At 56.1% G+C, this 25,629-nt stretch overlaps 1 protein-coding gene across 2 annotated transcripts in view; it reads left to right on the top strand.

Annotated features, from left to right (window-relative positions):
- Positions 1 to 25,629, top strand: part of ZNF536 (zinc finger protein 536) — a 247,859-nt gene that overhangs the window by 6,762 nt on the left and 215,468 nt on the right. The window lies entirely within an intron of this gene.

The following is a 25,629-nucleotide window of genomic DNA, read 5'->3' as shown; positions in this document are numbered from 1 at the left end:
AGGGTTTTTTTTTTTTTGGAGCAGACACTAGGCTGAAATTCCATATCAAATCAGACGTAGAGTCGAGGCTGCCTCTGCCCACCCCAGCTTCTGTTTCTCCCGGACCTGTCCCCTGACTGTCCCCTGGCTCCCCGGCCCGCTCCCCACCTCCTAGGTTGGGAGCTGGGTCAGTGAGATGAAAAGCTGCACTTTTTTAAAAGCTCAGCTGTTAAAAGCCCAGCGCCATATGCAGCCCGCGCGCGTCCCTGCCGTGGGAGTGTGTGCAGGCGGCCGCTGTGTTTGTGGAGATTTACGGGGCTCTGCTTGTGTGTGCCGAAGCTGTGCCCAGACGGACGGTGGCCAAGGCCCTGCCTCTGAGCCGCAGGCCCAGGTGGCTGCCCGCTTGCGCTGATGCGGGGCGGGGGTTGGGGGTGGGGTGGGGGCGACATCAGATGTGACAAGGGTCAGAGGCCCCAGTGACCTCGCTCTCTGGGTCCTCGCCTTTCTGCAGGTGCTCCGTCCACCCCCGGGCTGCCTGCTGATGCCGCGTCCCACAGGGCTCTCAGGTGCTGCTTACTCTGGGGCTGTCGCGTTGCCTCCCTCCTTCTCCGAGAGCCGATCGCCAACACGCAGCTCCTTTTTATAAACTTCCTGCTCACTTCGTGAAGTTTTATTATCTTGTGTTTCATGGCGACTGCTGGGGAGTGCTCTGGGACACTCAGGGGTTCCTGCTGTCTCTCTTAACCCTTTGCATGGAGTGATAACTCCCACTTCCTCGGGCTGGGGGTGCCGATGCTGCCTGTCTCTTAGCATCTCAGAAAGAGGGGGGGATTGTACGGGCTTCGGGGGTCTTTGAATTGGGGGTGTGACATCAGGGACGTGCAATGTGAAATCCCAGGTGCAGAGCCCTCCTTGGGTTCTGGTTGGTTCACAGGAAGCCATCTGAGGTGCAAAGGGTCAGATCAGGGGCCAAGGACCCCCAAGGCCTGCCTGTGTCCCCCACACAGCCTCAGTTTACCCATCTTCAGAGTGGACGCCTCTCTTTTCCTCCACGTGTGCTTCTGGGGAGCGTTCCTGCCCACGGAGCCCTGCCTAAGAGCTCCATGGGGTGTGCCTTCCTGATGCGAGTTAACACGAGGAATGGGTATATTCTCTGAGATCCGAGTTCAGGGGTAATCAGGAAAACACAGATCAACTGAGCACAGGTTAGAAGAAGGCAGCGGATTTAGTCAGTCCATGGCCAAAACGGAGCCTGGAGCATTCGCTGTGTGCTTCCCAGTAAGTGGAATGGGAGGTACCGGGCTTAGGCCCTGGCCGCCACCTCGGCTGTGTTGGGGCTGGAATTAGCAGTTTGATTGGCAAGCAGCCACCCTGTCCCTTGGCCAGAGTGGGTCTTGTAAGCTTCCAGGGGCTGCCTTCCACCCGCTGGCTGACTGTGCCTTCAGGTACCCACCATGTCGTGGGGCTGCCCCTCTTCAGAGGGTGGCTTTGGGTCCTGCCCACCCAGGATGCTGATGCTTCCAGTCCCTTCTCTGCTCTCAAGTTCTGTGACCCTGTCACGGGAAGTTCCCTCCTGGGGAAGGCAAGGCAGGAAAGGTCTGCTGCTCCTCTGAGAGAAAGTTCTGGAAGGTGGCCCCCGATGCCTCGGAGGGGTCAGGGCAGGACCGCACTTCTGTTTCACTGGAATCCTGCGGTCTCCGCTGGATTCTCGGAGAGAGCCTGCTGGAGGGTCTGGAGTTGGAACGCAGAGGAATGCGGTAGGGGAACATTTGGGAAGCGCCGGAGCCTGGGAAAGCGAGGGAGTGAGCAGCGGGCGCCTTTAACCGCGGCGCTGTTCCGAGCGGGGTGGCACGGGTGGAGAAGCACCTGCAGAGATCGGGAGATTGGGTCTGTGCAAGCTTCCTGAAATCATGATGATCAGGCTGGAACCTTTGCCATCTGTGACCCTGGGGTCTGCCCGCTGCCCTTCTGGGCTCCTCTGTCGGCATCTGAGAGGCATTGCGCCACCGCTGCGGACCGGGCTTGCACACACAGAGAGGAAGAGGGCCCTCCTGAGGGGTGCAGGGCAGGAGGTGGGCTTGCAGGTGGTTGCGGTGGTGGGGGAACTCTGTGATCTCCCCGGGAAGTGAGTGTCGCTGGAGCTAAGAGGAGCGGAGGGCCCTGGTGCCTTTTGTTGGCAGGACGGGGCCATAGCAACATTTACCTAAGCTGTGGAGTCTGGCACTGCACAACCAGGCGCCATGTGGAAAGCTCTTCTAGAAATCCATGGGCCCTCCCCAGAGGAATGTTGGGGAGCAAGGCTTGGGCAGGCCTTTTTCTTGGGCAGCACCTGAGCAGGCTGGGGGGGGGGTCCTATGGGCCCCCTCCGTGTGCACCTGGACTTTAAGCCTGGCTTATTTTCTCTTTGTCTGGAGCGCACTTGCTTTCCTGGGGCTGCACTTCCAACTATTTATTTTGCTTTGTGTTTCAAGCACTGTCTTCACCGGAGTCTTTGGCTGCCCTGGCTGTGATGGCGTGGAGCCAGCCACGGTGATCGACATGACAGAAGGGACCAACACTGTGTCTGTCCACGTGCTGGGGGCACAGGCTCTAGAACATGGTGGCTTGGCTGGTGACAGAGCCAAGCTAAGCAGAGAGATTTGACACAACACCTGCTGCAGAGACCCAGAACGATGGGTGCTTGAATGCCACCTCCCGCGACCTGCTGGGTGGGCCCCTGGTAGAGCAGGAGCTGTGCAAGCAGCAAGGGCAGTCGTCCATCCAGGCGGATTTGCTGGCCTCCTGGTGTTACACCCCTTGGAGAGGAAGCTGTCCAAGGCTGAGCTTGGGGTGGGACCCATCTCTGTGTTGCTGTCAGCCTTGGGGTGTTGTGTGACATGTGGCATGTGTCTGGAAGAAGTGAGAGGCACAGCACAAGCTGACTCCTTGGCGGGGCTGCCCACCACGCCACATGGGGGAGCGGCCCTCCCCCTGAGGGTACCCAGCCAGGATGTCGACTTGACGGATGTGTGCGGGCTTGGCTCTCCACCGGTTTTCAGCTTTCTTGGTGAGCCAGCGTGAACCTTTGGGGAGCCTCTGTCCGCTCTCTGGGTGCCTGGGGGCTGGGACGCTCCAGAGAGAGATCCATCCCCTCCCTCGCCCAGACGCCCCGGGTGGGACCTTTCCCTAGCCCTGCTTTCCTTCCTCCTGTGTGCCCTCGGCTCCAACACCCGCGAGACACCGAGTGTCCCCGCTCTTCATTAAAGCATTGTCCAGAAGCTTGTACCTCTGTGCTTGTCGTCTGTGGCTTTGGGACACCCTTGCCCGTCTTCAATCATCTTGAGAGGCGTTTTGGAGCCCTTCCAACCAACTTGACGATGACACCAACATCAAGCGTGGGGGTTGATCCTCTCCTTGAAGCTTGGTCTTCAAGCTCCTTGAAGCTTGGTGCACACACGCCCGTCTCCCGATTGCCGCGGCTAAGTGTATCTGGTTGACTTCATTGCGACAATAGGTATTTTCTTCTTCTTCTTCTAATCATTTCTACTTTACTATTGCAGTGATGCCTCAGCAGTGGCACTGTGTGACATGATCCCTGGTGGGGGAGTGGGAGCCAGGCACTGTGTGTCCCTTTCCCACTGGGGTCTGACCCCCCGGGAGATGTCCTTGTTTGTGACCTTCAAAACCTTTCTGCTCGGCCTCCTGCAGGAGGGCACTCAGACTTGGCGGCTGGTGGTGTTTAATGACTTTTTAATCATTTTTAAACTAGAAGATAGGTCTTGTTTATCTTGGACATCTAAAAGCTAAACATGTGTAAAAAGTATTTTTCAAGTGCATATTTTAGGGGCTGGCTGTGGTGCAATGGGTTAAGCTGCCACTTTGATGCCAGAATCCCATTGTCCCATTGTTCTGCTTTCAATCCAGCTCCCTGCTAATGTACCTGGGAAAGCACCGGAAGTCAGCCCAAGTGCTTGGGCCCCTGCACCCATGTGGGAGAACTGGATGGAGTTCCAGGTCCTGGCTTCTGTCTAGCAGCCTTTGTGGCCATTTGGAGAGTGGATTAGCAGATAGAAGCTATCTATCCCTCCCTCTCTCCCTCCCACCTTCCCTCTTTCTCTACCTCTTTCATGTTTTCAAAAAGATTTATTTATTTATTTTGGATCTTCCATGCACTGGTTCACTTCCCATATGGCCACAATGGCCAGCACTGGGCCAGGCTGAAGCCGGGAGCCAGCAGCTTCTTTTGAGTCTCCCACAGGGATAGCAGGGGCCCAGACACTTGGGCCATCCTCCGATGCTTTTCTCAGGCAATTAGCAGGGAGCTGGATCAGAAGTGGGCAACTGGAACTTCAGTGCCCATATGAGATACTGGTGTCTGGGGTGGCTGCATTGCCCGCTATGCGACAATTCTGGCCCCTGTAACTCTTTCAAATAAATTCTTGCAACTTTTAAAATGCATGCCTCTTAGAGACAGCCATGGTGAGTGTTTTGGTTCAGACCACTCTGGTCCTTTTGATGCACCTGTTTAGCCAAGAAAGGATCGTACTGTCCAGATGTCTACCTAAGTCCTTACTGGACTGCACGGATATTTCAAACAAGGGTCAGCATAATAAATGTATTAGGCTTTGCAGGCTACATGATCCCACTTCTGCCACACGTGGAAGAGTGTAGCACTGTTCCAATAAAACTTTATTTACAAAAACAGGCGACAGGTTGGATTTGGCCCGTGAGCCGTTGCTGGCATATTCCTGTCCAAGAGTCAGAGCTACCCCCCCCCCCTTTTTTTTTTCAAGCCTCGTACAAGCTCCTTGAGGAAAGATTGGAAATCTGGAGCAGGAAAGAAAAAATCGCCATCTGTAAAATGACTTGGCCAACCCCCTGGTGGGCAGCACTTGCTGCCCTGGGCGAGCATTTCGGCAGTGCTTGTGTCCTGAGGGTGGTGACCGTCTGCGGGCCCTCTGCTTAGGAGAGAGGCCTGGCGGGCGGACTCTCCGGGCTGGGCAGGCCGCCCTGGGGCTGCACAGGTGTCGCGCGTTACCTGCAGCGGCTGCGGCTTGAGGCCATGTCTCCCTGAACTGGAGTTTCTCTGCCGGAAAACTCCTCCTAAGCCCATCCTGAAGTCTATGTCTGGAACTGAGCAGCTCCCACACCAGCGTCCTCTGACTCACTTGTTCCTTCATAAATACACTCCTCCCTGTGCTCCATCATTAATTCATCTGTGTATTCATTGGAGGATGAGCTGCTCTGCAAGCAGGTTCTGAACATCAAGCGGTGTCCTCAGTACCGCGGATGCAAAGGTGAGTGGGGAGACACAGCTCAGCACACAGGTGCTCACAGCCTGGGCAGAGTGGGCAGATCGATAACTCAGAGTGTGAGCTCGGGGGCTGTTGGATGCCATTGGTACCCACGTTTGTTCCTCGGGGGCCTGGAAGGGGTCAGGAACCTCCTGATGATAGTAACACGCTTTCCCTCTTAGAATCAGCCAATCCCGGTGGCTTCCTGGAGGAAGCAGAGACGTGTCCCCAGCCAGACGGTCTGGCAGCCTTCCTGTTTCCCTGGCTCTGAACTTGAGTCCACATCAGTGGCTTGCCGCACACAGAAGAGGCCCTGGGAGAAGAGCCCAGCAGGATCCTCTGAGGAAGGGTTTCCCACCCCCGCCCACGACCCTGCCTCAGGTCTGGAGGGAAGTGAGCAGGATGGAGTAGGATGAGAGTGAGTGTCTGAGGCTTGGCGGGCTCCCTGGCCGGGGATGGGGGTCCTCCGCGCGGGCAGCCAGGCAGAGGCAGGACGGTGGCCCAAAGCAGGTTCGGGAGGGGCAGGTTCCCGGTTCCACCTTCTGAGCTCTTGAGCAGGCTGTCACTTCTGTGTGGCCTGAGAGCTGGAATCAGCACGGGGCAGGCGGGCGGCTGGTCCCGTGGTCTCCCACTGGACCCCATGCTGGGAAGGAGGGCCCAAGCTTTGCTCACTGGACCTGCTGGGAAGCCTAACTCAGGAGCTGCTGCACCTGCCCCGCAGGGGACTGGTTAGGTTGATTGGACGGCCTGTACCTTGCCCTCCCCCCCATTATGGGGGTGACAGAAAAGTCTGTGGAGAAATGGAAACAGGGGCCGGCACCGTGGCTCACTTGGTTAATCCTCCGCCTGCGGTGCCGGCATTCCCTATGGACTCTGGGTTCTAGTCCCGGTTGCTCCTCTTCCAGTCCAGCTCTCTGCTGTGGCCTGGGAGGGCAGTGGAGGATGGCCCAAGTGCTTGGGCTCCTGCACCCACATGGGAGACCAGGAAGAAGCACCTGGCTCCTGGCTACGGATCAGCATAGCCCCGGCCCTAGTGGCCATTTAGGGGGTGAACCAATGGAAGAAAGACCTCTCTCTATCTCTCTCACTGTCTAACTCTATCTTATCTTGTCCAAAAAAAAAAAAAAGAATGGAAGCGGTATCTAGGAGGGGTCTTCATAAAGTTCACGGAAAATGCGCATTCTAGAAGAACGGTGCCTGCATTTCAGAATCATTGAGCCAAGCAAATCCCATTTTCCATGAGCTTTTGGAAGCACCTGTGATGTCACATCCTCCTCCATCTGTGGCATTGGCCCAGGGGCCCGGACACTGTGGGTACCCCGAGTGTGGGCACTTCTGGGAGGTGGGGCGGGAACCGAGCCCGAGCTGCGTGAAGTTGGGCGGAAGCAGTCATGCCAAGCCCATGACGAGCCTCTGCTGGCCCTGCTTTTCTGATGGTCAGACGCCTGGCTGGCAGGTCAGAGGCCAGTGCACTACCTGATGTGTGAGAAACGGCCTGGAGCAGTGCGTCGTGGCCCCACGCGTGTTTTTAGGTTCCAGCCACTCTGCTGGAAGTTGGGGCCCTGGCTTCCCTGCTCTGGGCCTCGGCGGTTTCATCCTTAAGGCAGGAGTCAGGTGGAGAAGAGCAAAGACAGTGAGGCCTTTCAGCCTGCAGAGGCCCTGGCCCTCGCCTCCCTCCCAGCTGCAGTCACCTCTTCCCATCCCCTCCTCTTCTCCCCTCCCCAGCCCTTCCTTCTCATCTGTTTCTTTCCTTGGCCTGGGAGGCAGAAACACACACACACACACACACACACCGGACAGAGCTCCCATCCCTTGGTTCACTCTCGAAATGTGCAGAATGCCTACCTGGAGCTGAGCTGGGCTGGGCTAAAGTCAGGAGCTGGGAACTCAATCCAGGCGTCCCCTCTGGGGACAGGAACCTGTCACCTGAGCCATCACCCCTGCCCCCCAGTCTGCCTCAGCAGGAACTGGAGCCAGGGCCTGGAGCCACAGGTTGAAGTCAGGTGCTCCACGGTGGGCTGTGGGCGTCTCACCTGGCTGTCTTAGCTGCTGGACCAAATGCCCAGCCCAGAGGTAGCTGTGCAAGCTGTCATCTACTGTCACTAGGGCAGAGACCTTGGAGGCACAGGGGCTGAGGATGTCATAGAGTTCTGGCTTAGTTTTGCATCTGAGTCTTGTTGTGTTATCTCTGAAGACTGCTGTGCCCAGTGGGCAGTAGGGCCAAGGAGCCCCCCTTCTGCCTCCTTTCCCCTCGGGCCTTGTGCCACCACCTGTCCTCTCCAGCTGTCATGGGGGCAAAGTCCAGCAGCCACAGGGGCACCCCCAGGGTCTTGCTGCACCCAGCGCTGCTACAGGTTTGCTCTCCTGGTCCCTAGGACTACACTTGTAGGGCTGCCTCAAAGCAGGAGACTGTGGTAATCCTGGCTGAGGGCTCTGGGTCTGGCTCTTGGGCTGTGTGGCCCAGCAAGGCTACCTTGGCCTGTCTGTGCCTTGAGCGCCTCATTGTCAAAATGGGATCAGCAAGAGCACTTGTGTTAAGTGCTTAGCACAGACCCCAGCATCAGCAGGTGCACACTCAATGGAGTCTGCTGTTAGTGCTGTTTCTACACCATGCAATGCAAAACCAACTTTGGCAAGGTGGGGAGCTTGGCCCCATGATTGGCTGTCAGGAGGAGCACAGCACTGGGGGGCCTGCCTTGCTGGCCAAGCCCCCTTAACTCCAGTTGTCATTCGCCTGTGTCCCCAGAAAGACGGTGGCATCAGCTGTTGTTGCCACACCCTTTCCCATGGAGGGGGCAGTCACAGCTGCTGCTTCCTTGGTGTGGGCTCAGTACAGGGTGGTCCACTCTGCCCGCCCTCACACCCACTTTAACTGCAGCTGTAACCACAGAGGTTTGGTGGCTCCTGGAGGTTGGTCTGACCGTGCTTGGGGTGCATTCAGTAGCTCCAATGGAGTCTCCCAGGACTCCCTCCCCTCCTAGAGGCAAAGCAGGTGGCCTTTAGACCCTTCCCTGGGCTCTGACTCCTGTTGCTGTCCCCACATTTCTCATGCATCCCCAGGAGTCTGCTCTCACAAAGTCTCTGCACTGGAGAGGAGAGAACGTCACCAGGGGTGCAAGCCGAGGCCTGGGGACTCGCAAAGCTAGGAAGCAGCAGGGCTGGATTTGAACCCACGTCTTTCTGAACTCTTGCCTTTCGATTCCACTGTGGGTTGTGCTGAGAGTGGGGTGAGCACAGCAGAAGGCAGAACCCAGATTGCTGTGTGTGCAGCTCAAGCCTAACAAAGCCCAGCTCCTGTGGGACCAGGCTCCAGGAGACAGAGGACTCCTTCCCTTCCCGCCTGTCTCAGTGGGGTTCATCCTCACGGGTCTCCCAGAAAAGAAGCAAGGAAGGCAGAGAGCCCTGCACCTGCTCTACTCAGCCCATGACTTACTGGGATGTGTCTGAGCCCCAAACTTGCCCTTGAAGTAGCTCCCGAAGCTATGGTTGCAGGAATCCCCCAGCCCACGTTCAAGTTCACATGCGCAGCAGGTCACTGCTGCTCAAGACAAGGAGTAGGAAAGGGGAAATGGCCCAAGGAGGCCACAGGAGCTTGGCCTCGAGGTGGAGCTGAGGCAGGTGACACAGCACACCTGTGTGAGCTTGCCCGAGTCTCAGTTTCCCCACTCTCCTTCAGAGCCATGATGCCCTGCTGACCCTTGCATGCCCTCCTGTGCAGCTCCACGTGGTAAGGTGGCCTGGGGACATTGGTGGTGGCTAGAGAAGGGGACACGCAGGCAGAGGGACACTGCTGCACTGGCAGGCACAAGTCCTGCAGGCACACTGACAGTTCCTCCCCGCCCCCAGCTGGCTCCATCCCATCCCACTCTTTCTTCAGAAGAGGGGTCCCCCACTGGGAGCTGTAGAGAAAGAGAAAGAGGAGGTCTCTAATCCTCCTCGCAGGTCAGTCGGTCCTCTGAGGTGTAAATTAGGGGGGCAGGGTTCTCAGCTGGGAAGGCTTCCAGAGGAGGCGGCGGAGTTCTTTGTTTTTGCGCCTCCCCTGGCACCACAGGCTGAGCCACCATGCAGCCACGTCACACTGGCCCCACGGAAGCCGGATGCTGTGGGCTGTCACTGCGCCCTGGACCCAGCGCAGGTCCTCTCGGGGCAGCGCCCAGGGCTGGGGAGGTGGGACAGCTGCATCACTTCCTGTGGATGTGGACTACTTGCTGTGTGCCTTGGGGTGGGATAGCTGGCTGTCTATCTGTACGCGGGCTTAGGATTTTGACTGTAGGTTGCTGAGGGGGTGTGTGTGTGTGTGTGTATGCTTGTGTGTCAGGCTTTAGCCATGTGCTGGGGTGTGTGTCTTGGGCTAGGGATGTGTTGGTATGCGACTGGGTGGGCATGCATTGTATATGCGTCTTGTTGTGTGTATGGATGAGAGGGGCTGGAATGGGAATACAGTGTGTGTTTGTGGCTACTGTGGGTTAAGATGTTGTATTTGGTGTGCAGACTTGGTGTAACCGTGTGGTTGTGAATATCTGTGTGTTGACACGTGGGTTAGGAAAGGGTGTGTGTGTGTGTGTGTGTGTGTAGATATTTGGAAAGATATGTGGGGTGTGTGTGTGTGTATGTGTGTGTCATTAGAGGTGTTGGGCTGTGTGTTGAGTACATGCGTGTAGGAATTCACCAAGGGGGTCTCCCCTCCCCAGGGCTACCTCTGCCTCAGGCAGCAGGTTTGGCTGCTCTGCATGTTGGCAAATGCAGAAAACCCTGCCTTCCAGCACCTCACAGCCATGCCCGCCACGGTCTCAAGCTGGGACTTGGAGCTCTGAGGTCCCTATCCAGGGCACATCTGATCTGGAGCTCACCCGGCCGCGTACCTGAAGTTCATTTCTTGAGCTCCACAGGGCTGAACTCGCATTGTCCTCAGTTGCAGTCCCCTCATGGTGCCCAGGGCAGAGCTGAGGACACAGTGGCTGAGCAGGGAACACCTGCTAGCTTATGTGGAATGGGATGACACGTGCTGTCCCAGGCACAAAGGACACTTGTCCAGCAACCGGGCTCATTCCCGCCACTCTCCTCCAGGTGCCCAAGAGCCTCAAGCCACTGTGGACCTGCCGTGGGGGTCACTGGGAACTGAGTGGGTCTCCCTGGTGCAGGAGAGAATGTGGGGGACTGGGACACAGGGTAGAGGAGTGTGGCTCTGGAATCAAGCCCTCATGGTGGTGCCATCAGCCATGAGACATCACAGGGGACAGTGTTGACCTTGGCTCCATGGCCAGTTCCTTCCTCCTTATGAACACCCTCCTTCATGAGTCTTGGAGGTGGTTCCAAGGGTACCATTTTTTCCCCGTGCCCCTCCTTCTTGGAGCTCATGGGCAGAGGAACAGCCTCACCAACAGGTGCTTGCTGGAAGCCATGGCAGCAGGATAGAGCCAAACACCGTAGGTGCCACATCCTCCACGAGCAGAGTGTTTAAAAGCCTCAGCTTTGCTGCAGTGTGACCTTGCAGCCACTTTTGCTTTTTGCTGGCCACATGTTGTGGCCACTGTGGATGGTGCAGGGGGTGCACATGTCGGGAGATAGAAGTGAACCTTACAGAACTCATCGTGAGGGAGGGTCTTCACAACGGGTCCCCTACAAACAGCAGCCAGCTGGGAGTGTCGATCTGGCTGGAGCCTGGGGGCCAGCTGGGCACCGCGCCTTGAGCAGATCAAGATTGAAGGACTTGTCATTTCCTCAGTGTGCACGTGACGTAAGCATCTCTTCTCCCCGACATTCCAGCCCGCCTCCTACCAGCCACAACGTCAGGAATCTTCCAAAAGAAGGCGTTAGGGTAGAATGGGCTGGGTCAGGACAGCCAGGAATGTGTTGAACGGTTTTCTGGAAATCGCATGGAGCAAGGGGATCGCGTGTCGGCTCCACCCGGCTTCTGCTTGGATTCTGTGTGGCTGGGTGCTTGGAGTCACCTGTCCTCTCTTGGGTTCGTAGCTGTGTAAATGGTGTCGTCTGCAGGAGGTGGGATCCCATAAGATGCTGGGAGGCTCCAGGGAACTTCGTGGGGGACAGAGAGCCTTGACTCTTGCAAAAAGTGGGAGCCTGCCAGGGAGAGAGCACAGTGCCGGCTCAGCTCCTTACCAGGCAAGCAGAGGCTCTGTGGGAGCTCAGAAGTGGATTCTGATAGTGGTGGCTGCCCAAGGCATTCTGGGAGTCCCCAGGGACACAGCCCTCAGGAGCAGCAACATGCCCAATACCACCTGGAGCTGTCGGGGACGGTGGGGGAGTAAGGTTGTTGGTGCAGGTGGGGAGGGGCCATTGGAGCCATACCCCTTCCATGCTGAAGCTCCCCAGTGACTGCCCACTCCTACCTCGTGGGGTAAAGTCCGCGGCTCACAAGGCCCCATCATCGCTCACTCTGTCTCTGGGCCAGCTGAGGTCCTAGGATCTACTCTCTGTCCTCAGTTGCATGAAGTCTGTCCCTTAGTGGTCCTTGTGTTGCCTGTCATGTCTCTGGCATGTTCTTTTTTTTTTCTTTTCTTTTCTTTTTTGACAGGTAGAGTTAGTGAGAGAGAGAGACAGAAAGAGAGAGGTCTTCCTTCCATTGGTTCACCCCCAAAATGGCCACTACGGCCGGTGCTGCGCTGATCCGAAGCCAGGAGCCAGTGCTTCCTCCTGGTTTCCCATGCGGGTGCAGGACCCAAGCACTTGGGCCATCCTCCACTGCCTTCCTGGGCCACAGCAGGGAGCTGGACTGGAAGAAGAGCAACTGGGACAGAACCGGCGCCCCAACCGGGACTAGAACCCGGAGTACCGGCACCGCAGGCAGAGGATTTGCCTAGTGAGCAGTGGTGCCGGCCCTTCTGGCATGTTCTTGACAAAGACTACTGCAGAGCTGGCTCCATCTCACTGCTCCGTTGTCAATAGCTTCGCCACTGTGTCTGGAAGCGGGACCCTGTGTCACCATCTCTCAGGACTTTGGGAAGCATTCTTGTTTGGTTGTTTGCTTCCCCCTGGTGTGAGCCCCAGGACAACAGGGCTTTGGTGCACCTGCTGCATCCAGTCCTTCACCAGTGGCTACAGCAGTGCCTGGCACCTGGTAGGGGCTCCATAGACACTTTTTACGACAATTGTGGTAAAGCACACGTAACAGGGAATTTACCGTCTTAACCAGCTGAGTGCGTTCCCGGTGCTGTGCAGCCAACGCCGCCGTGTGGCCGCCGAGCTCTCCATCTTGCCCACATGAAGCCCCTTACCCCTTCGGCAGTCACCCCTCCCCCACACTTCCTGTCCCTCCACCCCCGGAATCTCTGCTGTACCTGAGCTTGAGTTTCACTACCCCGGGTACTCCACATGCAGGGAATCGTGCTGGATTTGTCTTTTTGTGGCTTAGCGTAGTGTCTCCGAGGGTCACCCGTAATGTTGCCTGGGACAGTTTCCTTCCTGTGTGACGCTGAGTAATATTCCATCGTGTGGACGTAGCACATTTTCTTTCTTTCTTTCTTTTTTGACAGGCAGAGTGGATAGTGAGAGAGAGAGAGACAGAGAGAAAGGTCTTCCTTTTTGCCGTTGGTTCACCCTCCAATGGCCGCTGCGGCCAGCGCATCACGCTGATCCGAAGCCAGGAGCCAGGTGCTTCTCGTGGTCTCCCATGGGGTGCAGGGCCCAAGGACCTGGGCCATCCTCCACTGCACTCCTGGGCCACAGCAGAGAGCTGGCCTGGAAGAGGGGCAACCGGGATAGAATCTGGCACCCCAACCGGGACTAGAACCTGGTGTGCCGGCGCCGCAAAGCAGAGGATTAGCCTGTTAAGCCACGGCGCCGGCCTCCACACTTTTTTTTTTTTTAAAAAATATTTATTTATTTGTAAGGCAAAGTTACACAGAGAGAGGAGAGGCAGAGAGAGAGAGGTCCTCCATCCGATGGTTCACTCCCCAGATGGCCGCAACGGCCAGAGCTGCGCCCATCCGAAGCCAGGAGCCAGGAGCTTCTTCTGGGTCTCCCATGCGGGTGCAGGGGCCCAAGGACTTGGGCCATCTTCCACTGCTTTCCCAGGCCATAGCAGAGAGCTGGATGGGAAGAGGAGCAGCCGGGACTAGAACCGACGCCCATATGGGATGCCGGCACTTCAGGCCAGGGTGTTAACCCGCTGCGCCACAGCGCCGGCCCCCACACATTTTTTCAGTGTTTCCCCGCCCATGACAAGAAGCGCCACGTGGTTTCTGCCAGAGACTGAAATTCCGGAACAGCCCTGCCACCCAGCAGGCTGTGTTAGGATCCTGACATTGTCCTCGGAGCCTGTCCCGTGCCCTTTAGAAGTGGAATCTCTGCCTGACTTCCAAACGCATCCCTGCCAGCACTGGCAGCCGGGGAGCCTGGGATGGCTTGGGGCTGGGAGGGGGCAGGGACTAACTCTGATTGCTCGAGAGGCAGAGAGTGTGGGCCGCACCCTACAGCCAGAATGTTGAAGAGGAAGGACCTCTGGGTTGGGTGCTGGTGGGCCACACCCTGTCTGCTCATAGAGTGTCTGCAGCTGCTGCCTGTGTGTGCCCTGGGGACCGCCAGCCACACTGGGCACAGCGCAGGGCTAATCCAGCACACCTGTCCTCCATCCGCTGCACACGTTCCTAGCCCAGGAGGAGGGTGTGTGTGCTGAGCAGGGCATGCAAACCGTGAGGCCCGGCCTGTCAAGATGTCACTTTCATGGTGTAGACCCAACAGGGCTTGGGGAGGGCAGCTGGCTTCTTGGTGGAGGTGGAGGGCAGGTGCCCAGCTGTGGGCTTGAGGGGAAGCTGGTGCAGAGAGAGGCAGTGAGTGCCTGGGGATGGAGTGGGGGAGAGCCTTGGAGGTCCAGGGCGCCAGCCCTCACTCCACCAAAGCAGAGGCCCCACTTTCCTGGGTCCTAGAAGGGCTGTGGCCTGTGCTGCTGCTGACTGGCCTCCTGCCATGGGCTGCCACAGCCTCAGTGTGCAGTGGGGAGCAGTGCTGTTGGGTGTGTTGTATCAAACACAAATGCGGAAGGCAGGAAAACACCAGGGAACCCAGCTTTCTCAGACCTCTCTCTGCCTGTGGGTTCACAGGGGAACGTGACAAGCCTGGGATACACCAGGACCCCACCCTACTTCTGAGGTGACCAACAACCCTTGGCTGACGTAGGTAGGTGCCCCACAAGGGAAGCCCGCAACCCTTAATGATGGCAATGCTGCAGATCCCAGAGGTCCCCTCTACACACCTGCACACCTGCTCCTCTAGGGATAGCCCTTCTGGCTCCCACGCTTTCCATGGGATGTTAGGAGAGGGCACCTCGGAGCCCCACGGGACCCCAGCGAGGGATGGCAGCTGCAGGTTGCAAACGGGATACAGCAAATTCTGCTTTCCTTACACCGTCCCCAGCCTGCCGCCACTCCCACATTGTCCCCAGGTGCGATTTGCTGTCAGAAGCATGGTATTCAGCGTATGACGAAGCACCCAGAGACCTCAGCAGCATCCGGGCTCTCCAGCGGGGAGGCACTTAACCCAAAACCTCGAGGTATTATTCCATCGACTATCATCCCACTTTGGCTGCTGCCTACAGCAGCCTCCCTGGGAGCGGTGGTCACTGCACGGGGAGGGCTTGGCACCTGCCACCTTGCTCTCACCCGGCTTCTTCAGCTGCCACTTTTTGATGGACGAGCCACTTGTAAATAAGCTTTTATTTGAGGATAGTCTTAGGATTCTGACAAGTTGCAAGGAGAGTACAAAGTATCCGTATACCCTGCACCCTGCCTACCCTGTTAATGTCACCCAAGCGCTGGTGATGCTGAACCAATGCCTTGTCATGAACTGAAGCCCAGCCTTTGCTCAGATTTCCTTGTCTGTTGCCTAATGGTCTGTTCTAGAAATCCCACCAGGAGAACATTTGCCACTGAGGCTTTTTTGTTTGTTTATCCATAAATGCATATCTATTTAAGGATTGCTTTCAGTTCATAGCAACATTGCACAGAAGGTTCAGAAAGTGACCCCACATCCTCTACCTGCTGTCCTGCGTACGTCTCGTTTTCACTTGACTGTGACTGTGTCTGAGACTCCTCGTGTTTCTGATGACCTCTGCAGTTTGGAGGAGTCCTGTTCAGGTGTTTTAGAGACCATCTTTCAAGTCAAGTTTATCTGCTTCTTTCCCGTGGTTCCATTGGGATTGCAGGTGCATGGGAGGAAGAGCAGGTCAGGGCCAAGCTCATTGTGCTATTGGGACACAGACAGTCGGCCTTTCTGGCCACTGATGATGATTCTTGGGTCACCTGGCTAAGGGGTGCCTGTCGAGCCACCCTTCCTTTTATAGGGGGTTCACAGGCAGGGCTGGCTCCACAGTTTGCAGGGCTCGGTGTGCAGCACAAATGTGGGTCCCGCTGTTGAGTTATGAAGAATTTCAAAGCCATATAAATCAAACTCAGGGACATCCTAGGCACAGGTGGTGCTCCAGGGAGCCAGCCCTATTTGTAGGACCACTGTCAGGGTCCCCAGATGCTCCAGGAGACCTGTGTGCACAGGGAGAGGAGCGCTCCTCAGGCCACCACTGAGTCCTGGATGCTGGGAGGGGGCCGCACAGCTGAGGGTGGCCAGAGGTGCCCCGGGGGCCATGGGAGTAACAGCGGCTTGGGCCAAGGATGTGGCACACATCACAGGTGTGTGCAGAGACCCTGCTGAGACACCTGCCAGGGAACACGAAGAAGTCGAGCCAGGCTCCCTGCCAGCTCCACCTGTATATAGAGAGAGAAGGGTCAGGTGCACACGGGAGGCAGCGGCTCTTGTCCAACAGTAGCAACTCCATTGTGGGAAAAAAAAAATCACTGCTTGTATTGCGTTTTGGATTTTTTTTTCCTTTTACCCAGCACCTGGGGCAGCACTTTCTCCCTGGAAGACCTTAGAATATTATATTGACAAAATGCAAAATGAGCTTGTGTACCCTGGGCCAACCAAGGAACCCCGTTGTGGGGCAGGGGGACACCTGGCTGCTGGTGCTCCCTCCTCCAGAGAGGGGGACCCTTCACCTCTGTCTCAGGTGCGTACCTGTGGAAGCACAGACTCCCTTTTGCAGCAGCAGTGTAGCTCAGAGTCTACAGCTGCCAACCGCTTCTCCTTGCTGTTACTCACCCAGCTGTTTAGAGAAGGAGAGAAGATTTCTAATCAGCCATATGGCGTGCAGTTTTATTTGCCGTGCTAAGTTAAAACGCACATTACTGGTCAGCATCCTGCATGCAGATTTTGACATCGCATTCCAGGAGTCCTTGCAGCAGAGAGCAGCGGCAGGCCCCGGGGCAGCCTAATTACACCGCTTCGTAGGTTGGTAGCACTGCCATCCCTAACTACGCCCGGTATCTCACCGCGCCGGCTGCCCGGGGATATTGCTGCGAGACTCTTGTAGCCGGAGAAAGATTATGTAAACACGGTGTGCGATCTGGAAAGTGAGTAATGAAGTTGAGTACTTGTTGCAAAAATTAATAAATGGCTGGTTTACACGTGGTGATGGAGGAGCCTCCCGCGTGAAAACGGAGTCGCCCGCCGCCGTGATGGATTCGCGGAGCTCCCGGCACAGGTGACTCCGGGAAATCCATCCTTGGCCCTATCAGTACGAGCCGATGGATACTGCTAGTCCGTGCCCTTCACTTTCCACTTGACAGATATGAACTCATCACAGATCTGTCTTCCTCCTTCTCTTGGCCTGTCAGCATCTTAACCCTTGCTTGGAAGGAGAACATTCCGGCTGCGCAGGGACTCGGCACTGGTCCCTGCTGTCCCACATTGCAGGATGGTTCTCTGGAGGGCTTTGGACCAGTCCACTTCTCCCCATTCTTGTGCGTAACCCCCGAGAACAGCTGTAACTCTTGGGAGTGCAGCGCCCTAAGATTGGAGGTGAGGAGGGGTTTGGACAGAACAGCAAGGTCTCCTCTCCAGTGCCCCCTAGAGGCAGGGACCATCTAGCCCAGTGTCACATTGCCCCAGGTGTATGGCACTCGGGGCAGGCTGCCTTCCAGGATCCCTCAGCTGTGGTGCAAGTGGCTGTACCAATATACAGACAAGGCTTCCCTGCAGGAAGCTTTCCCACGCCCTGCCGACCAGTGCAGAGTGAATCCCAGGCATGCTTATGCCTCACGACTTCAGAGAAATGGCTGTGTCTGTGCCTGTTCTGTCTCGCAGGACCATAGAAGTCAGTGAACTGGCCTGGCAGGTGCCTCTGGGCCTTTGCACATGCTGCTCACTCACATGTCTCTGTGGAGCACCCACAGCATGCCCTGTAACCATCGTCCTCCTAGGACATGTACCTCGTGCCCTGGATCAAGTGCTGCCTCCCCTGGGGAGCCTTTCTGTCTCCGCCCTGCTTCCCCCCACCCCCACCCCAGCACAGCAGCCCCCTGCCCTGGGGACCCAGACTCCTCTGTGGTACTTGTGGTCTCTGGCGCTGTTTGTGTCCTCAGGATGCATGTCCAGGAAGTGAAACAGGCCAGGCAGCAAAGCTCCGTTTCCCCCAGATGAGGTTGTGTGGCTTCCAGCAAGACATGCTCTGAGCGCCCGGTGTCCCATCTGTGAGACAGGAAAGGGCGAGTTTTCCAGGAGGTGAGGTTGCTAGGGTTCCATAGTGGACCTGGCACTTAGTAGGTGCTTGTCAAATGTTTGCTGAATGTGTCTGCCCATTTCTGCACCGAGGAGGAGAGGAAGAGGGGAGGGCGGGGCAGGGACAAAGACGAGGTGTGGATGCGAGCAAGGTGTGTTCAGGGGACAGTGACTCTGTCTGGCTGGGAAAGTGCTCAGGCCCGAAAGCAGGTGGCCCTGCACGAGGAGACTGGGGCTAGAGTGTGGAAGACCTCGGGTGCCGGCGAGGGTTTGTCCTGCAGGCTCTGGGAGCCACTGAAGGCTTACGAGTGTGTATGAATATGTGTGTGAGAATGAGTGTGAATAAGTATGTGAATGTATGAGAGTGAGCAAGTGGGTGTGTGAGAACATGAGTGCAAGAGTGCGTGTGCAAAGGTGTGTGCAAATGTGAGTATGTGAGAATGAATGTGATTACATGTGTGAATGTGTGTAAATGCATGAGTGACCAAGTGTGTGTGTGAGCATGATTGTGCAAGTGTGAGCATGCAAACATGTGTGAGTGGGTGTGTGAGAGAATGAGTGTGAATGCATGTGTGAATGTGTGTGAATGTATGAGTGAGTGAGTGGCGGTGTGAACATGGGTGTGCAAGTGTGAGTGTGCAAATATGTGTGAGCAAGTGTGTGAGAATGAGTGTGAATACATGTGAATGTACGAGAGTGAGTGCGTGTGTGTGAGCATGGATGTGCAAGTATGTGAGTATGTGCGAGTGAGTGTGCAAGTGTGAGCAGATGTGTGAGAATGAGTGTGTGAATGTATGAGTATGAATGTGTGAGTGCATGCAAGTGTGCAAATATGAGAGTGAGCAAGCCAGTGAGAATGAGTGTGTGTGTGAATGTGTGTGAGCCAGTGTGTGTGAGTGTGTGCAGTCATCAGGGAGGTCTGTGCGTGGCCATGCTGTGCGTGGTGTGCAGGGCTCCACACAGTGACACGTCTGGGCTTCTCTCACTTCCTGGACCTCCGGTCTCCGCCCCTCCCCAGCACCCCAGCTGGAGCTCCTGGGTCCCGGGAGTGGGACGTCCCTGCCCCAGCCTCCCTCGCTGCTGTGTTGCGGGGCGGACGTTAGCCGAGGCCCTGGAGTGGCGCATTAAAGCAGTTTGGGTTTTCTCTTACTGCTCACATTGATTACTATTAATTAAAGTTGATATTTACAATCAGAGGGAGTACAGGAGCAGATCATTCCTTATTAATCACTATTCTAGATTCATCATCAGTCATCATTATCAAAATATTCAGACAGTGGACAGTGGCTGGGTTTTAAAATCAAGTAAATGATTAAATTAGGCTGCATTAGACAGTGTGTGTTCCCTGTCACCCGCCCACTTCTCCCTGTTGTCCCCCAAACTGGCCTCCGTGCCCTGCCCTGACCCTACCCCACCCCAGTCACTTCTTCCCTCTGTCCATCCTTCTCCTCCCCACCTTGCGCCCATCTTCTCATCCTGAGTGGTGCCATTCTGTAATCCTGCAGATGGCTTGTTCCTTTCAAAGAAGTGGCCTCAAAGTAATCTTATGTTTTGGCTTGGATCTGCCTTATCCCTCCTCTTGTCAGTGTAATGCAGCCACACAATGGGTATGCTCTGATACGTTTTTTGTAAAAGTTTATTTACTTATCTGAAGGGGGTGGGGGAGAGAGAGAAAGGGATTAAATCTGCTGGTTCACTCCCCAGATGGCTGCAACAGCCAGGGTATGGTCAGCCAGAAGCCAGGAGCAACTCCATCAAGGTCCCCCCGGTGGTTAGCAGGGGTGCAGGTGCTTGGTTCCCTCATCTGTTGCTGCCCAGGTGCATTGGCAGGGAGCTAGATCAGAAGTAGAGCAGCCCGATATGCAGCTGCTGAGATAAGATGCCAGGGGCACAAGGAGCAGCTTAAGTCGCTGTAGCACAGTGCTGGCCCTATGCTCTGGTTTTAATTCTTAATTATTTTTTAAAATTTATTTATTTATTTATTTTTGACAGGCAGAGTGGACAGTGAGAGAGAGAGAGACAGAGAGAAAGGTCTTCCTTTTCCGTTGGTTCACCCCCCAGTGGCTGGCGCGGCCGGCGCTGACCCGAAGCCAGGAGCCAGGTGCTTCCTCCTGGTCTCCCATGCAGGTGCAGGCACGCAAGCACTTGGGCTATCCTCCACTGCACTCCCTGGCCACAGCAGAGAGCTGGCCTGGAAGAGGGGCAACCGGGACAGAATCTGGTGCCCCGACCAGTATTAGAACCCGGGGTGCCGGCGCCGCAGGCAGAGGATTAGCCTACTGAGCCGTGGCGCCAGCCTTAATTATTTTTTAAGCTCTTCCCCACTTGGCAGGTGTTTCAGTGGCCCCATCCCTCTTCTTCTTGCTGCTCTCATAGTCAGTGACCCATGGGCACCCAGTGTGGCTCTCAGAGCGTGCCTGAGAACAGCCTTTAGAGTAGATACTGAGAAATGGGCATGCAGGGTCCTGCCCACCAGGCTTCCCAGCGTCTTCTCTGAGCTGTTCCTGAATTCTCTCCACACCCAGCCCATCACGGCTCCCAGGCGTGGCCCAGCTCTGGCCATGTTCTTCTTCTTCTTCTTCTTCTTCTTTTTTTTTTTAAAAGATTTGTTTATTTGAAAGGCAGAGTTACAGAGGCACAGACAGAGAGGGAGAGAGCTCTTCCATCCACTGGTTCACTCCCCAAGTGGCTGCAACAGCTGGAGCTAGGCTGATCTGAAGCCAGGAACCAGGAGCTTCTTCCAGGTCTCCTTTGCAGGTGCAGGGGCCCGAGCACTTGGGCCATCTTCCACTGCTTTTCCAGTCCATAGCGGAGAGCTGGATTGGAAGTGGAGCACACACTGCAAACAGTTTGCTGAGAGTCGGCCTCAAATGGGTAGCAGTGGATGCCCACCTGCTCGAGGTGGATTGCTCATGCAGCAGTAGTGCTAGGCAAAGAATACAGGCCCCTTCTGGGGCTATGCCTTGATCTTTAAAAGGAAGTGGGAGCCCAGAGTCCCTTTATCGTGCCAGGTCCCTCAGGGTCCTGGTGGGAATGGGGCTGAGCCATTTGGGCCCCTGTTCTCTAAGGAACTCCTTTTAGTGGCTCTGTAAGCCCGCAGAGAGAAGGGAAGGATGCTAATCAGACAGGCGTCTACCCACGGTACCGCCAGCCTCCCTGCTCTCACCCACCTCGGGGACCTGCTTTCCCCCTTAGATCTCGGCCATTCTAACTGCTCCATCAGGAACTCCAGTGGGGTCCTGCCTCAGGGCCTTTGCACTTCCTACCCCCACTGCGTTCAGTTCCACCCTTCTCCGGTCTTGCCTGACTGCCTGTCCAAGGTCAAAGCTCCCACTCAACGCGTCCCTGCCGGCCCTATCCTCGCTGTTCATGTAACTATTTGGAATGATGTTGTCTGTCTCCCTACCGAGTGCAGGCGAGGAGGGTGGCTCTCTTGTCTGTTTTGGGAGTCCGGAGCCCCTAGGAACTCATGATACAAGAAGGGGCTGTGGTCGCCCCGACACTCAGTCATGACGGGGCTGTGTGTGCCTTGGAGGACCCAGCGTATTGGTCATGTCTCTGCAGCGGCTTCCTTTCCCACGCCCCTCGGCGAAGGCAGCGTCCTCTCCTTTCTGAGGCAGGGGGTGTGGGGCCTCCTGCCTTGCACACAACCCTGCAGTTCTGGAGATCTCCACTGGGTGCCCACAGATGCCTGGGCGGAGCTGACGGATGAAGGAGGGGCTGCAGCCGAGGGAGACACCAGTAGTTGTAGCCATCTGAACAAACATCAACCGCCACCCCCTGATTCCTTCCCTTCTTCTCAAGGTGCACCTGTTCTCGTAGGAGACTCGGGTTTGGAAGCAGAGTTTTCTTTCCAGAAATGGACGTCTCTGGGCTTTGCACCGAAGGCCACAGCCACTCTTTTTTTTTTTTTTTTTTTTTTAACCATTTACTTACAAATTTTAAGTCAGCAAAGGTCTGTGTGGGAAGGTGGGGGAGAGGACATTCCTCTGGGGGGGTGAAGGTCCCCAGAGGGAAGCTGGTGGCCCAGCTGGCTGAGGGGCAGGGCCCAGGGTCACCCAGGTGGGACAGGTCCTGCTGGTGGGCAGGTGCAGGGCTCATCTGTGTGGAGTTGTTCGTTGGCTTCTGGCACTGGGCCAAAAGGAGACCAGCTCCGGGCTGCGGCCTGGGGATGGAGATGGGTGTGGATGACAGAGGCTCAATGAGGTGGGCCCAGGGCCCGGCTTCCACACACAGCCAGGGGACTGGTGTACGCAGGCTGTCTCTGCACCTCGGCCAGCCACTCTCCATGTGAGACAACACCCCCTTCCACTGCGGAAGACTGGCCATGGAATGGGACTCTCCAGTGCTGCTCTCCTTAGCCCCACCCTGCCCCAAACCCCAGGATCCTAAAACCCAGAGGTCAGAGGTTGCTGTGTATGACCCTGGCTGTGACTGATCACGTCCACAAGAGTTGTCTTGGTGGATAATCCTGGGCTGATTTTTTTCCACCCGGGAGAAAGTTTTATGCTTGACCCTGAATCAGATGGTAAGAAATACACGCCATGAAGTCATCGTGCCTGATTTAATCTAAATTCCCTGCAAGCTCTCGGGAGGGTCTTAGAGTCCATTCTGCCCTATGTGGGCTTGAGGAGCAATCCCCTCCCACCCCCCGCTTTACCTGTACCTGCCTTGGGGAGGGCTGCCTTTGGCCTCTGGGGAGGGACCCATTTAGGGGCCGGGGAGCTTGGGTCTTGGAGATTCTGAGGTGTGCAGGTCCTAGGGGAACTCCTGGGCTGCAGACTCTCTGGGACGTGGGCTGAGTCCTGACTCTGCACACGTGAACCACATGGTCCCGGGCTGTGTCCGTTTCCTGATGTGGATACTGGGGACTAATAGAACTGACCGTATATGACTATTATGTGAACTAAACCATCATTAGCCTCGTTTCAACAGCAGATAGAGCACAGAGCAGGTCCTCTGTCCCCAGCTCTCTCGCCTGAGAATGAGCTAGTTGGGGTGGTGATGCGTGGCGCCAGGTCCTGGGCTTCCCTGGGGTCCTGTGCATCAGGTATGAGTGGCCTGTAGCTAAGGGGCAGAACCTGAGCAGCCTTGAGCCCTGCCTTGTTCTCTTCCTTGGTGCCCCTCTGAACCTGTTGGGCTGGCTGCAGCACCGTCCAGGTGGGCTCGGAGAGGCCGCCTGTCCTCCAGGAACTCCGTCCTGATGTCCTACATGGGTGGCAGGGGCCTGCCCAGGCACAGCAACAAGAAGCTGAATTGGAAGCGGAGCAGCCAGCAGCCAGGACTCTGACTGGCGCTCCAATGTGAGATGCCGTGTTGCAGGCAGCAGCTGAACCTGCGGGCTGCAACGCAGGCCCTGTCCCTCCACTGTTTTGCATCCTGTACATCCGGGCACCACTGATTCTCTGGTTCCCACGGAGTGCTCATCACCAGCTGACCCCTCAAGTCCTCTCTTGTGACTGGGGAGGTGCAGTCCTCTCCCGAGTCCTGTGCTGCTTCTCTGGGGACCCAGCTTTCCTTCCTGCTGGCTGCTGTTACAGAAGCGCGCCAAGCTCTGGACGTCACACCACACGGATTTGCTTCATTTCTCTCTCACGCACAACCCAGTGTTGGATGCAAGGAGCGCTCATTTAGGGGGCCAGGCCAGAGGGCTCTGCATGGCTTCCAGAGTCCCTGGGAGCATTGGAATCCAGCTGTCGCAAGAGACCAGAACAAGATGAGAACAGCGTAAGGGGGATGGAGAAGCGCCTTTCTTCGCTTTGCCTAAATTCCGCTGGCCGGAGCCCAGTGCTGTGGCCCGGCTACACGCAGGTGAGCCTGGGAAATGTCACTGACTGGGAAGCTGCTTCCTGCAGCCTCTCTGGGTCACGCACGGAGACAGGGACTCTTGCTTGGCAGTTGTGTCCGCTGCAGACCAGATGTGGAGAGGACCAGCACTGTGGGTTTAATTTCAGCACTGCCCTGCCCCTTGACTTGGAAGGTTCCGATGCTCTGGAGATTCCTTTATTCGGGGGGCCTCCTGCACACCCCACCTGCCCAGCCCTGGCCACCCACAGCTGCACTGCTCACGCCTTCCAGGTCTGATGTAGACGATTGACCGTGCAGGCTATGGACTCGGGCAGGGCCACGTCCCAGGGGGCCCTCCCTTGCCCGTGTCATCTGTGCTTTATCCTGCATCCGTGGGTAAGGGACTGCTGCTCCTTCATCTGGGTTTCCCCCAACTTCTTGCAGAAAAGTATGATCCATGCTAACCCCAGGCTCGATCAGTTGTGCAAGGCCTGAACAGCTGGCCTCTGCTTCCTCCACCATTCTCCCAATGTCACTGCCCAGGGTCTCTCATTCCCTACGCAAGCTGCCTTGGTGGCCTGGTAGAGAGGTCACAGGCTGGAGATGGGATTCTGGGCAAGAGGAAGTGGTGTCTCTGACAGCCTTCCTCTGCTGTCCTGGGCCCCTCTGCCCTCCTGGGGACCTCTGCCCTCCTGGGGACCTCCTCCTTGCTGAGCAGAGAGAAGATCCACTCTGACTTCTCATTTCCTGGCTTGGTGTCACCCACAGTTGCAGCAGGTGGCACTTCTTATTCCAGTGTGTTCTCTGGGGGGCTTTTTTTTTTAAAAAGATTTATTTATTTGAAAGAGTTATAAAGAGAAAGGGGGAGGGACAGAGAGAGAGAGAGAGAGAGAGAGATCTTCCATCCACTCGTTCACTCCCCAGACAGGGCTGGACCTGGCCAAAGTCAGGAGCAAGGGACTTCATCCAGGTCTCCCACGTGGGTGCAGGGGCCCAAGCACTTGGGCCATCTTCTACTGCTTTCCCAGGCCTCAGCAGAGAGCTGGATTGGAAGTGGAGCAGCCAGGACTCGAACTGGAGCCCATATGGGATACTGACACTGTAGGCAGCAACTTTACCTGCTACACTGCAATGCTGGCCTCTCAAAGGACTTTCTCTCTCTCTCTCTCTCTCTCTCTCTCTCTCTTTAATCACGTTTTGCATCTCTCAGCCTTTGCTAATGCTAATCTCATTTCAAGTCCTAGTTCCTTCAGTCTAAGGCTCCCTAGTATAATGTATTCCTTCCTCTCCTTGTTTTTTATCCAAATCATCAATCAGTTAGTTGGCTCACTTGACAAATACATATGTGTACACACATGTACTTGTACATGTGTGTGTATGTGCACACTGTGGTGTGTATGCTGGATGCCCACTATGTGCTTTTCATACCTCATCTCTTTGGCAGTCACACTGTTCCCATTTCCTTCACTGGGCTTCTCTCTCTGGCTGCCCAGAGAGCAGTGCTTGCTGGAGAGCATCGTCCCCTGGGACAGGGCCATCTCCTTGCCCAGACACTCATGTCCAGGAACCCTATCTCTCCTCACTCCAACTACTAAACCCTGCCATCCTAAAATTTTGGGTACACACTGATTAATGATGCATTACAACATGTGTGTTGGGTTTGTAACAAATGCTGGACCGTGTGCTCACTTACTATATGGATTGAATCCCTGCAGCAACTTTTTGAGGTGGGTGTTGTTGTTATTCTTAAAGGCCAATTGGAGATTGGAGGGTTGCAGGAGTTAAGCAGCTGCTCCAGTGTCCCACAGGAGGTGCTGGAGTCTGGATGTGGGTCCTGTCTGTCGTCCTTGGACTGTATTCTTAACCATGACCCTATCACCGTGACCCCGTCCTGCCCAGCCTAACCACCTGGGGTTTTCGGGACTCTAAGACAATATAACTGTAGCTGTGCCATATTCTCTCTCTCTCTCTCTCTCTCTCTCTCTGTGTGTGTGTGTGTGTGCATGTGTGTGTATGTGTGTGT

Source organism: Lepus europaeus, chromosome 19 (assembly GCF_033115175.1).
Source record: "Lepus europaeus isolate LE1 chromosome 19, mLepTim1.pri, whole genome shotgun sequence".
In the NCBI taxonomy this organism is placed as follows: Eukaryota; Metazoa; Chordata; class Mammalia; order Lagomorpha; family Leporidae; genus Lepus; species Lepus europaeus.
The sequence above is the reverse complement of the archived record's forward strand: the minus strand, read 5'-3'. Positions and strand labels throughout refer to the sequence as shown.